The 10,429-nt window shown below is 44.9% G+C and overlaps 1 long non-coding RNA gene across 1 annotated transcript; it reads left to right on the top strand.

Annotated features, from left to right (window-relative positions):
• The first annotated feature begins 7,789 nt into the window (after window positions 1–7,789).
• LOC146759260 (uncharacterized) lies at window positions 7,790–9,844 on the top strand. The gene is made up of 4 exons (XR_014932281.1): window positions 7,790–8,006; window positions 8,212–8,342; window positions 8,818–9,154; window positions 9,715–9,844. It is a non-coding gene; the product is annotated as an uncharacterized LOC146759260 (long non-coding RNA).
• The last annotated feature ends 585 nt before the right edge of the window (window positions 9,845–10,429 follow it).

Raw genomic sequence — 10,429 nt, 5'->3', positions numbered from 1 at the left:
ACTGATTTCCAGAATCCTTTATTAACATGTAAGATGGGTGCTGGTAAGAAAGAATGGGAAGACTGCCTTACTGATTCCAAGAGAATTACTTGTCCTCAAATGATTTTTCCTGGCCAAAGTTAGAGCCTCTCACAGGTAATCGAGACCAACAGGCTGTTGTTGCACAATCAACAGGCACAATCGAGATGATCAGCTGAGGAAAAGAAAGCATCATGCCAAGGGTACTAGATAAGTGAGCAGCTTGAGATCTGCACATTTATGTGATACTCATGGTCTTAGACAATATTTGTTTAGTGAGGTCACATTGAATGAAAACAAAATCTAAGATGAATGAAAATATACAGAGTAGAAGAAGCCTCTGAGGCTTCTGAAGTGTTATGACCAGAAGACATAAACTCTGTTTTTGAAAGAGCAATTTGCTCTGTTAATTATCCATCATTTTTGTGCAGTCTGTTTTGTCAGACTTGTCTTTAGCTTCCAAGTTGTATGTGAAGACTTGTTTGCACTGTAATGCACAATGTACGAAAAATTGAGAGATGAAAATGTGAAGAGTTTTTCTATCTTTGATTTCATGTCTGGAATTTTGGAACCCACTACTTGCAGTTGTTAATCTGTCCAAACTGGTCTGGTTTGCAATGCCCTCATCCTTCTTGAAAAGCTCTGCTGTTAAAGGCAGAACAATTCCTACAAGTGCCATGGCCCCACTGTTGTTCTAATTCTTGTTTCTTTGTTTTCCACACGCTGCTTTTCAAGCCTCCTTTTTCTTTACAGTCAAAGTGAGAACTGCACTGTGAGGTGTCTGAACCTTGTTGTGCCTCTACATAAAGAGAACAGCAGCAAAGCCTGACAGGTGACTGTGCTGACAGCTCTCGTAGCCAGTAACACGTAACTGTGCTAAATCCCTTGTGATGGCTTTGATTTAATTTTTGCCAGTGAAATCCTTGTAAAAGGAACTGCAGCAGTGTGATGAGCTAAGGTGAAGATGCTGGTTTTAGTAGTGCTCTAAGCTGAGTGGAAGGGCAATTGAATGAGGGTTATATGCTTTCTGTGGACAATAAGGTTGTGGTGCTGTTGGGGTGGGTCCAGAGGAGGGGCCACTGTGATGATCAGAGGGTTGGAGCAGCTCTCCTATGAGGAAAGGCTGGATTGTGGCTCTGGGCAGCCTGGTCTGGTGGTTGGCGACCCTGCACATAGCAGGGGGTTTGAACTGGATGATCTTTGAGATCCTTTTCAACCCAGGCCATTCTATGGCTGTACAGTTCCATACTGGAACAAATATAAAATGCTAACTATGTAAAACATGGAGTCAAACCTGTGTGATTTGTCCACACCAGGAGGTGATTAGAAAACAATTTTTTAAGCTACAAAGCTGCTTGCTGGAAAGGAAAAGAAAATAAAACTACAAGAAAAAGGGAAAACCTTTCTTCCTGAAAATAGGAAGAATAATGGACCTGACATGAAATTTGGGTGAAGCTGCCTGATTTTATGAAGCTATTCCCATTATTTTCTTGGTGCTGTGTTTCCCAAATGAGTGGTTTCTGGCTGTGCTGCAGCACCAGTCTGCATGTGAACATCAACTCTATTCACCATCTGGGAAGATTAGGACTTCCCTTCTCCCACCAGCACCACTGAATTACAGTTACTCAGTGGTTAAACAAAGGAATCCTTAAAGAAGGGTTTACAGCTGTCGTGTTATCTGAAGTGCTTGGGGCATTCTGATGCTATTAAGCTCTATGTATTAACAAGTTCAAAAAGAAAAGGTAGGCATCTGATTGTTGTGACAGTTTCTAAGTGATTTGGAAAGCTGTACCACCCAACCACTCCTTCTATTTGATGGAGGTGACAAAGCTCAGTTTAATTTCTGACTGCTGTTTAAATCCTGAAGCTGGAGCTGGTTCCTGGAGCAGAAAAAGCTCGGAAGCTGTCCCTCCTACAAGCAGGCACCTCTGAGCAAAATATGACATCTCGATTTCTGATGGTAAGGTCAGGAGATCTGATTCCAGCGTCTAGCTTTCGGCTTCATGCTATGTTAGTGGGACCTTTGGCATCTAGCACTGACCAACAGCAACTGACAGGCTGGTAACAGTGCACCCCAAAACAGTTATGTGTCTATTTATGTTATGAGGGAAAATTGCATTGCATTGAGATTTCCTATTTTTACACTTTGCAGATCTAACTCACTGCTGGAAGAATCCTGTACGCCTTGTTCACACCATTTTCAATGAGCTGGATGAGTCTGTTGTTGGCATTTTAATACCATTGACCAGGCAGGCAATATGTATGGAGTATTTGGCTCTCTCTACAGTCATGAATGATTGAGTATCTTCAACATGTGGCTCATTGCTTCCATTTCAGGCTGCCCAGAGAAGCTGTGGGTGCCTGTCCTTGGTGTTGAAGGCGAGGTTGGATGGGTGATGGGCAGCCTGAGCTGGTTAGTGGGCAGCCAGCCCATGGCAGGGTGTTTAGAACTGGATGATCTTGAAGGTTTCTTCCAACCCAAGCCCTCCCGTGATCCTATGATTCTGTGATTTCATTCAGGTTTATTGAGATGAGATGAGTTCTCCTAAATGCGCTGTTCTCCATATGATTATAATTGGAGTCTAGATGGATGACTTAAACCAGACTCCAAACTTTCTGATGGCCAAAATGAAATGAAATCAATCCTTTACTGTGTCAGTAGTCTGTAACTAGAGCCCATCAGGTAATTCCCAGCCTCCTGCCTGTATCAGTGGCTGCACACAGTGAAAAAGTCTGATGGGATTTTAACCTCTAAAATGTTCCAAAGCAACCAGAGGGTGAATATATTCACTATGCAAATACCTGCAGGAATAAGCTTGTCATGTATGTCCTCAGGTAGCACAGTAGTTAATGGTGGGACTCAGTAGGTCATGCTGAAATTTGAGTCTGCTGATCTTGAAGGTCTTTTCCAGCCTACATGACCTTATGCTAATATTTCTGTATTTATTTCTGTTCAGCTCCCAGAAAACCTCCCACCCAGCCCCCAGCTGACCCCGTGGTGAAAAATAAAACAGAAACCTCAGTGACGCTGGCATGGTCCCCTCCGAAGATGCAACGCCCCATTCCAATCGATGGCTACATTGTGGAAGGCAATAAACTAACTGGCTTCAGGTGGGTGAGGTGCCACGAGTCTCATGTCCCCGTCCCAGAGTTCACGGTGAGCAATCTGTCTGAAGAGGCTGATGATCAGTTCCGAGTGTCTGCAGTCAATGCGCATGGACAGAGCCCGTCTCTGGAATTCCCAGGGAGCGTGCACCTTGGTAAGCACAAAAACCCCAATGGAAATGGGTCAGTGTGAGCTGAGCAGCTGTGTTGGCTCCCTAAAGATGTTTCCTTTGACTTTGAGGATAGTAGTGCATTAACACACCAAAGGCTTTCCTTTATTACTAGTTCTCCTGTCAACCTCCAGCTACCAATAAAGTGATACAAGTTCTGTTTCTGTGACAGAGACATGAATATCCTTATCTTTTGATATCTCACATGTGCAAGAGGCAGAACTTTCTGTAACAGATCTTAAGCATAGAAGTGCTTCTTCCAGCACTCATGCAAAGGGAGAAGTAGAAATGTACCTATGATTTAATCTTCCATCTCTAAATGAGATACCAGACTTGCATCTAAAGAGCATTAAGACATCCATGTTGTTCTTCCTCAGGACCAGTCCTGGTTGTGAAATCCCCCCTAACAGCTGGTGAAGCTGTACCTGGAGGGGATGCCATGTTTACTACTGATCTTACAACAATGTGTTGCAGCACTTGGTACCTCAGTGGTAAAGTCTTACAGGAAAGCGAGACCTGCATCATCAAGAGAACCCAAACTACTCACAGCCTAATCATAAAGAACATCACCAAGAATGATGGTGGAGCAGAAGTGAAATTTGTTGCCGAAAATGTTGATGTCAGCACCAAGATGAGAGTGAGAGGTATTTGCTTTGATCCTTCTCCTTTCCTCTTACAGTCAAGGCATAGTTGCTGTGATCTGATGATTAGAACTGGGGCTGCAGGCATTCACTGACTGTACCAAATACCTGAAATTGCATCCCATGGACTGACGTGAGTCCTGGTAATGACCTAAACATGATAGCACTGAGTGTAGGGTAAGCCAGTCTACCCAGCTGCTTGGTATCTGAACCAGATTGCTTCATGCCAGCTGATGAATGTCTGCAGTTCACAGCTCTTGGCCAGTGCATTCAGTCAGCAGGTTTACCACTGCATCACCATAGGGCAGTACTTTCAGCTCCAGGTTCAGACAGCCTTTCTGATTGCACTGGAATAGTTTAGAAGTAGGGGAGCAATCATTCCAATAATATCTCTATCAATCAGCTTTGCATGACAAAATAGAACAAATAAACATTCATGATGGGAGGACCTGTTTGTCATTGGGTGGAAACCTCTGCAGAAGCATGTTTAGAGCATTCTTAATCAGTAGAAGGAGATGTTTGGTTGATTTTTACTTAGTAAATCCTGCAAGAAGACCAAATGAAATATCTTGAATTGCTCAGCACTGACACAATGATGAGTGCAGGAACAGAAGGTGATACTTTCTCAGAGATGTTGCAGCAAACATTGACCACGTTAGCCTGATATCAATTGAAATAACGAGGCCTTTGCTCCTGACAGGTGCTGCAGTGAGATTTACCAAGAAGAGCAAAGATGTAGAAAAGATCTCCGCTCGGCTGCGTGAGGAAGCCAAACTGCAGGCTGAGCTTTCAGACACAGGCGCTACTGTGGAGTGGATGAAGGATGGGAAGGAGCTCAAGGCCAGTGAAAAATATGAACTGCACATTGTGGGGAAGAAACACACCCTGAAAATTCACAACGTCTCAATGGATGATGCTGTAAGTTGTCAGTGCATCTGTGAGGGGGATAAAATGCATGAGTTTGCATGATGAGGCTCTTCATCATCTTCTGCTGGCTTGTCACCCTTGTTGATCCATGGAGAAACAAGAAAGGCCTAGAGTAGTGTATGCACTTTGGCATTGGAGAGCTTACTTAATTGCTTCTTCTCAAAGAACAAACTCCAGAGAGTCATGGAGACATCTCCAAACAGAATTGAATAATGGGACTAAATTGATGGAGAGCAGAACTTCCTGCCACGGCTTGTCAGCTAGTCTTAATTTTGCTTTTCTTCTCTCTGTCATGTTAGCATAATATTTCATACTGGCAGGTCTGCCCAAAGAATTAAATGAATTAGCTGATGGACGTTTCCATGTGCTTTGCACTGTAATGTGACTATCAAATGAGTAATCAATGCTGTTATTTTAAAATCTGTGTTGGCAAGCTGTAAGACAAACAGCTGCTGTTGGTAGCTTGGTTACCGCAGAATCAGCTTTTGTGTATCTCATAGATAGGGAAGAGACCCTTAAGGGTCAGCTAGTTGGACTCCCCCCGCAATGAACAGGGGCACCGCAGCTCCATCAGGTGCTCTGAGCCCTGTCCATCCTGACTTTGAACATCCTCAGGCTCACAAATCTTATACCTATGCCACACACTCGCAGTATTTCACCATTCAGCATCACCACTTGTATCTTCTCTTGCTGTAAATCAGAGCGAGCTGGTAAATCATCTGCTGTGCGGGTCAGCTGTGTCTCTCCCATGGGCATCACGTGGCTGCTGGGAGGCTCTGAAGAGCTGCAGCCAGAGGTGTGTCACCCGCTGGGCCTCGTGCCCAAAGGAGCCCACAGGAAAGTGTTGTTGCAGTTTGTCATGCACTGCACTGCCATGAGACTTGACGTGCCAGACATCCTCTGACACGTGACCTCCTGCATCCAGGCAGGACATCTGAGACGTCTCCTTCAGCCTGACGTGGCTGCAGTTTCACACTGGTTTTACTAAGGAAGGAGAAGGCACGTGGATGAAACTCTTTTCCTGCTCTTCCTGGCATTAGCTCATAGTACAAGTAAAGCACTGTCAGGTCAAGCCTGGAGGAGTAATGCTTGTCACTGACCTGTTCCTGTTCAGGGTGGAGCTGGAGGGTAAAATAACACAAGAAATTGTCATTGAAATTCAATATCTGTGAAATTCAGCTGGCTGCATTCACAGAACCTGGCGTTAAGATCTGTTTTCTGGTTTATTTCTTGAGCCTATTTTCCATAACCCAGTCCTCATTTATGAACCGAAGCTCTACTGAAAACCTTTCGCTGTGTATGCTCATGCTGCAGTGCAGCTCTTGTGACCTTTAACAGCACATTCACGTTCCTCTGATCACAGGATCCTTAAGGTTGATTAAGACCCTCTAGTCCGACTGCTCACCCATCTCCACCAAGATGCTCACCATCAGCTAGCTAAAAACTCAGCAGAGATGATAGATCAAGCACAACACTGGATTTGGGATGGCTAGAGATTCCTAAGATATTGAAGGATTGCTTGCAGGTGGTGTTGGCTCAGGTATTCACCCTGCATCCCACCTCCTGTTCTGTTTGGTTGAGAATCATGCATTCTGCAATTTCACTTTGTAATTCAAAGCCCCTTTCTTTATCTGTTAAAAAACTGATCTAAAACAAGCCGAGAAGACTCCGTTGGAACTGGTTGATGCAGAACAAAGGCATCCCCAAAGGACAAGTTGCACTGTTTGATGAACATTATTGGATGAGAGCTAAGCTAAGATTTAAAAAGTTCTGGGGCTGTCTCTGAGCATCAAATACAGAGGAAGCCTGCATGATTCCCTGAGAATGGATACCTCCTACTTTGGTGTAGGGTGAAGGGAACACTAGCAGTAACTCCTATCACAAAATGTCACATGGCTCAGACAAAAAAGCCATCAAGAGGGCTTAATTAGGAGCACCAAATGGTCACAAGATGGTCTTAGGGCAGGGAAGTAATCTATCTATGTGATACTGATTGATGCTATTAGTTCTAAACAGCTTGACTCTAGAGGGACTGTTCTTCTTTGGTCACCTAGTTTTAAAAGAATAGATGGCTCCTGTCTATTACAATTTTTAATGCATTACTTGTTCACTGATGCCATAAATGTGCCTGGCATAGCAATTGGCCTTGGTATATTCAGTGACTGAAAGCAACAGTTGTTGCTCTAAGAAATGCAATACTAAGCTAGGTCTGCCTGTAGCTGACAGCCATCAGCTTGCTCCTCAGGCAGGTTCTGTCTGGATGGAATGAAGGGCATGAAATACTGATGTGCTCTTCAAACGCTGCTTGTTAGCTTAGAGACAAGGTGTTGAATAGGTTTGTTCATGCATTGCAAACACGTTACTTATCTGCCTTCATTTTAGCTTCAGAAGAACGTGTGCAGAATACAGAATTGATTAAAAGAAATAAGAACTGTCTGCATAGAACTTACTCTTTCCTTACACAGGAGAATCAAGCACACGTTTGTATGTGAGTACCTCCAGAGGTGAAACTCAATCACCCTAATGTAATGAGCAGAGACATTACAATCAGTTCTAACTGTATCTTCTTGCTGTGCTGAATAAGCCTGAGTCAGGATGTAAACCACTTTCTCTTTTTTTCTTCAGATGAAGCCATTAATGTTGTCAGCAAGCCCAAAACCACTTCAGAAATATCAGTCAGTCCTTCTGAAGACCTGGAGCTGGTGTGTGAGGTGTCAGCTGCAAGCGGAGCTGTCGTATGGAAGAAAGATGAAACAGAGGTGAAGCAGGACCAGAGGACAACCATCATCTCCAAGGGGACGCACCGCAAGCTCATGGTCAAAAATGTGACCCTGAAAGACCAAGGGAGCTACAGCTGTGAAACAAAAGATGACAAAGCAACATTCCAAGTGAAAGTCAGAGGTGAGAAAATGCTTGGAATCCCAGAGATAAAGGAACGCTTCATTTTGTGTGTCTTGCATTTGGAGGATCAACTGACAGCCTCTCTGGTGCAAAACATTTTGGCTATAGGACTTTCTTGGTCATCTAGTATCATAGCAACACTTTTCTACATGTGATTTACATCCAGGAATGAATTACTGCAACAAAGGGGAGTACAGCTGCAAGGCTGCTGGCTAGAAACTCACCTTCAAGATTCATGTAACTGGTAGGAAACACGTTTTGGTTGATATTCTTTGATTATTCCCTAGTCTGGCTGTGGAAATGTCTGTGTGAACGTGTCCTCTTTATTCTGCCATGAAACTGTTTTGAGAAGGATGAAAAGAAATGCTTACAAACGTGCAGCTAAAATGATTATTTGTTTTTAACAATATTTCATCCAGCTCTTCCCCTACAATTACTTTTATCATCAGCTGTCCATGGATGTCCAACTGTGATTTGTACAATGTGCAACACTGCTCTACCAGTTGATATTTCAACAGTACTATTTACACAGACGTCCTTTTCTGCTCCAAATCCACACCAGCCATGGGAGAGGGAGTAGGTGAGCATCTTCCTCCATTAGCTTGATCTAAATCTGACAGCTTCATCCAATCCAGGGCTTCTCCAAGACCTTTGAAAATTCTGTTACTGTTGAGGAGACAGCAGGCTTCTGGGCCTAGGTTAGAATATGGTGCCCTGTTGATGGGTCCTGAGAGTGTCCAAGCCTTACATGGAGAAAACCATCACTGCTCTTAAGATGTTTTGCAAGCAGGTGAAACTTGATTGAAGTGTGGCAGTGATGCTTTCTGAGATCTCTGGCCCCTAGTTTTTCTACGCTTTTTGTTTGCCTCTTAAGATACAGTGAGCTGCTCTTAATTGTGGCTGTGTCCTTTGCCACGAGCATACCTCTGAGCACACAGTTATTTTGAGCTCCTCTTCTTCCAGTGGCTCGGATGAGCAATTCTGAGAGATATGCAGAATGGGGATGGCTGTGCTGCTGCTTCCTTTTCTGTCTTAGCTGTGGTTTTCCCTTGCAGGGCACAGTTCTCTGGCAGGGCCCAAGTCTGTGTGGGTCTCTCCATCCACAAAGCTGCTCACCGTGCAGGCGGCACAGGCTGAGAGGAGAGGCCAGAGCAGCTCTCCTGTTGCAACACGGAGCAGCAAGATACAAGTGGAGGAAGGGCCTGCAGCTGTACTGAGGAACTTCAACGCAATCATTGATTTTCCATCTGAAAGATAAAGAAAGAGGAATTCCCTTTCCAGCCCCTACCATCATTGTTCGGATGATTTTTATTGGTTTATTTTTTGTCCATTATATCTTTGAGGATTCAACTAACACACAGTTGCCCTATGGCCTCAGTGGAGCCACACAAGGTGCCTTTCCTTCCTGGTTGGGCAGGCAGTCACAAGATGCAGAAAGCCATGCTGGCATCTATCCTGTTCTGTGCTGGCTGTACATGGAAATCTTGGGGTTTTCCAGATTTCAGGGCCATGTGCCTGAAACCAATTGTGCTTCTCCTGTAAGCAGAGCTGTTGGTCAGACTTGCTGGCACTAGAAATTAAAGGTGGCAGTGAGCTGAGGCCGAGGAGGTGTTAACGTAAGAGTCAGGGATGCTTTTGAGCTTCCCTTATAACTGTACGGTTCCTCAGAAAGCAGTTACGCCTGCCAGCTCCTTTCCTGTCCGGCTGTGGAGCCTTTGCTCACATGCTCCGAATCTTGCTTGAAATCATTGAGAGGAATGTAGCCAGCAGGACTTGAGGGCTGAGCTGTAGGAATGGAAGCATCCTCTGCTGTTTGAAACAGAGGGTGTTTCTAAGCTGTGTTTCAGCAGAAAGCAGGCATTACCAGGAACAGGCAACTATTGGCAAGGGCTCAGTGCAGCTCTTCCCTCACCCTGCACCACGACTGACAGCATGCTCTATTTTCTCTCCAGACCAAGTTCTTCCAGAAAGAGGAAGGAATCACCAGCTGGCAGTTGGCGTTCCTGCTTCTGCCTGGGCAAACCATCCCCTGTGGCCAAACACCAACTGCAGAGCAGTGCCAGGGAGCCCTCTGAAGCAGAAGTCTTGGTCCTGGCAGGTAAGGGTGCAAATCCAGCTTTCAAAACACTGCTTGTCAGCAACACAGGTAGAATTCATGCTTTCAGTGGGCTTGTACCTCCTTCTGGCATTCAAGCCTGTGCCTGACATCTTTGGTTGACTCCTGTCTTTCCCAGATGAGTCTCACAAGCTGCTTGAAACCTGCTTGACAGGCAGCACCAAGCCTTTGCCTCCTTGGACAGTGAAAGTTTGACGCTAAATGCTGTGTATCTACTCTTTCCAGGTGAATCGATCCCTTGCCAATACATGAACCCACCAGCAAGTTGCAATGATGCACGTTGTGCTTCCATCAATGGAGTGCAGTTAGGATGCATGAGTCACTGCAGTTCCAAGGACAGCCTTCCACGTGACAGCAATGATGGAGAGAAGGATGTTTGACCTATTCAGTTTTGGGCCCCTCCCTGCAAGAAAACCTTGCGGTTCTGGAACGTCTTCAGCTACGAAGGTAGTGAGGGGTCTGGAGCACAAACCTTACGAGGAGCTGCTGAGGGAACTAGGATTGTTCAGCTTGAAAAAGAGCAGGCTCAGGGGAGACCTTATAACTCTCTA

Source organism: Coturnix japonica, chromosome 10 (genome assembly GCF_054131305.1).
Source record: "Coturnix japonica strain WE chromosome 10, WE-NBRP24, whole genome shotgun sequence".
Lineage (NCBI taxonomy): Eukaryota > Metazoa > Chordata > Aves > Galliformes > Phasianidae > Coturnix > Coturnix japonica.
This window is presented reverse-complemented; position numbering and strand designations above follow the sequence as displayed.